This window comes from Varroa destructor, unplaced genomic scaffold, assembly GCF_002443255.2.
Source record: "Varroa destructor unplaced genomic scaffold, Vdes_3.0 BEIS01000004.1, whole genome shotgun sequence".
NCBI lineage: Eukaryota > Metazoa > Arthropoda > Arachnida > Mesostigmata > Varroidae > Varroa > Varroa destructor.
Genome location: NW_019211457.1, coordinates 49,863,363 through 49,866,961, shown reverse-complemented (window position 1 = coordinate 49,866,961; position 3,599 = coordinate 49,863,363). Strand labels below are relative to the sequence as shown.

Below are 3,599 nucleotides of genomic sequence, written 5' to 3'. Positions count from 1 at the left end.
AACGGTCGCAAAGAATGGTCGCTTAATAGTTATTTTACTATAGGCCAGTTAGATTGTCTTATCAACGCTTGTTGCAAGGATGCGATAACTTGGTCTGTAGTGTGTGTGCAACCTACTTCACAGTTTATGGCAGCGTACTTCCTCAGATGAATTGATGTGTCTATAAAGAATCTTACCGGGATTTGAGGTACTATGTACGCAGCTTGTTTCATCAAATGGGAGATGCTCGTTGTCGTGCGTTTGGATTGGACGCGAATGGATTAAGCACAAATGAAATTTTATTAAGTGATATGCGTTGGCCGTGACCTCATATTTTGAAAGCCATCATCGTTAATGCGAACACAATATCGGTATAGCAGATCTGATTGGCACCATTTTCGTACTTAAAACGTGAGGGGTATAATCCAGCATTTGAGAGACCCCGACTGGGAAAACGGAACGCAAATAAGTATCAGTCGGCCTAGTGCAACCAGACAGATCTGAAGAAACGCTGCCAGAAAAACTGAGTAGGTGGGATAGGCGATAGGCTTAGAATGTAAAGAGAAAGAATGGAGAACTTGGGTTAGAAGGGGAAGAATGAAAAACAAGAGAAGCAGAGAATTTGGGAAAACTCCGTCATTTCTACAAGCTGCTGAGGGCCATCACGGGCTGTCTCCAAAGGCTAGTGGGAAGGCGAAGACGACAAAACCAGGAGTAGAGAACTACTTTGTTTTCCATATTTGAGGATCAAAGGCTCGTTTATGACGCTGCTCGGCGACGGCTTTCTCGTGCTTTTCCGCTTTAGTTCGCTCTTGTGCCGCTAACGTCCCGTTCGCGGGCCAGCTGTAGCCAGTCGGAAGGCCGAGATCCCTCCTATCCATTTACCAGTTACCCCGTCGCAGGATTGTCGACAACCAAGGAGCTGCAGTGATAGTAGCGGTAGCGTTGCTGGAATTTCGGGGAAACAAAGTAGCGAAAAATCGCTCGGCTCGAAATTGGTACCGATGAAAATGAAACACCGATACTGAAATGGAACAATGAGATGACGGTAAAACACTTGTCGGAAGCAATTTGAAGAGAGGCTCGGGCGTTTTCTTCTTGTCCTGAACGTTTTACTCTAGTGCTGTTAGATAAACACCATTAAGGTAGAAGGCGTCTAGAAGACCTCGTGCTTATTTTTGCGTATTATCGATGTATAAAATTTCAAATGGCTATGCCATATCTATACCTATTGATTCTAGGAATTGAAACACGTTTTCGTACACCTCTTATGACGAACAAACTATGCCATTCCGTTACTCTCTTTTTTAAACGAAAACTCGAAACGTAAGCGGAGTTTTCGTGTTGGATTATTTCGTTGTCTATTCATAGGCAACACGAATTGAATGCAAATCTACGTAAATTTACCTTATCGAGTGTAATTAACCGGCAGAGGGAAACAGAAACGTGAACCGTTACTTTCATGTACCAATGTCTATTTGCTTAAATCTGAGCAGTAAAACATTGACGACTCTCGTTGACCAGCACTTCTTTGGACACTATAATTATCTCGAATGGCCTTAGATATATACAGTTTTCAATTCAATATAACTTAAATGTAACATTTTGTTTGTCCTTACTTACGTTTGAGTTCGTTTGTTTGTATAGTTTTTAAGCGTATCACGACTCATACTAGAAATTTAGTCAAGAAAAATGTATGAAAGTTAATAGGCGAATAAATTCGAGACCTTTTTGTCTATCTAGAGCTATGTCTGTTCGCTTTCTGAGATTAACGATCGTTTACCGGTACATGTATGCGTTAAGGGTCATTGGGGACAGGTTTATATAATCTCATCCACTAATATAATATCCACTAATAACGTCTTAAGCACATACTGTTGCTTGCGAACAACAAGAGTATTACTCACTATGCTTCTTTAATGTTTAGTCCTAAGCGCGCCTTTGAAAAAGTACTAAATATAAATTCTTTAAAGACAAAGGAAGCGCGTGTATGTATCGTATTACGGCAAACTCTTTCGATTGCTAAGAAAAATTGTTCGGATTAAAGGTGTGGTGACTCTCATGGGCCTACTTACGTCAAAAGTCCTTCATATCAGAAGAAAAGGCACACGCGGGGAGTTTGCTTGCACTCAGTGAATGCTCCACATGGCCCATTTTATGTACGTTGAAACCAATGGAAGCAATCCATTGATCTTTGCGCACTGGCACACCAAATGAAGTTCATGAAGGAGAGAGAATTACCTTGACGGTATCTGTCACCGGCTCGATCGAGCAGGTGGTCTCTATATTATTATTATGGTTGTTCGGTTCCGTGGTCATGGCAGGTCTAGGAACCGGCACAGCTTCAGCATTCAATCGAACTGTCACAGATCAAATGTCGTATGAAACAATAACATGATTAAACAAACATTGCGTTCATTTTTTCTCAGGTAAGGATATTAAGTGTATATCGGCGAACATCCAGTATTTCAATGTGTAAAGCCTGCTTTAGAGATCATGATGTATTGTATTTGAGCATACAAGTGTCCTACAAAATAGAAGGCTTGTTATTGAAGCGTCAACACGTTATTAATCAGAAAGAGAGCTACCATTGTAACGAGCGACAGCATCAGAGAATCGCATCGGTTGTTTATTTCTTGAGAACTGCGACTTCCGAAAGCAAGTTTCATTTAAGGTAGCGAATTTGTCTAGAGCTATGAAAACAATAGTTGACGGAATAACAGCGGACCTATTTAAATTTTCGACAGTCTGTATTCTTTATATATAGCCTAGGCGGTATCTGATATATAAAAAAACAGAGTTTGCGGACGTAGCACGCACTGATCCAGCCAGTTATGTTACCTGGATAGAATACACCGTCTGTCACTCTACGAGGCGGATGTGCACAAGCCACATTTTCCTTTAGTTATGTAGATAAACAGAACTTGGGGTTTGAATACGTATTCCACTTAAAAACCTACCCTAGCGAGGCTGCTTGTGGCCAAAGGACTGCTGTTCCCTCTTATCTTTGCAAGCGCTTAAAAATCCTACTTGTTTCCCCATAGATGAAAAAAAAAAATAAAAACACGGTCATTTGCGGGAAAAGGATGACCCCGCCATAAAGATTGGGCTAATGTGTGTTCTCAATTAGTTAAGGGAATAATAGAAAAGTAAATAAAGATTAGCTCAGGATAAATGACTTATGCATCATTACGTTTAAACGCGTCAACAATGTGCTCCGAGAGAATACTATGAATTTCACCTTAAATTTAGTACATGGTTAGTAAGAAAATTGAGCATGTGCTCTCATTTTTTTTTAAAACATATTTAGTTTAAGCACAGATAAAATGATTATTTTAACTAAATTAAGGATTCTGATTTATATTCATATGACAACGAAGACCGAATGAAAAAATACCTGAAGCCACTTGTTCTAGAAGTTTATTCGAACCCTTAACTTGGAGTCAATCAGCGCGATTCTAATTGTGAGACACCGTTTCAATAATGCCGTTGATCCATTTACTATTCTTGAGAGAAAAAGCTATTTTCCTTAGGTATCGCATTCGTACACCTTAACCCTTCGTTCAAAAGTGCATGAGTCGTTTGAATTTTCGCTCTATTAGATCATCGCTTGCGGTCTG

The 3,599-nt window shown here is 40.0% G+C and overlaps 1 long non-coding RNA gene across 1 annotated transcript; it reads right to left on the bottom strand.

Moving 5' to 3' along the window:
* Positions 1 to 352: 352 nt before the first annotated feature.
* Positions 353 to 3,045, bottom strand: LOC111249635 (uncharacterized). The gene is made up of 3 exons (XR_002673016.2): positions 2,821 to 3,045; positions 2,055 to 2,339; positions 353 to 1,003 (listed from the first exon to the last, which is right to left on the bottom strand). It is a non-coding gene; the product is annotated as an uncharacterized LOC111249635 (long non-coding RNA).
* Positions 3,046 to 3,599: the final 554 nt, after the last annotated feature.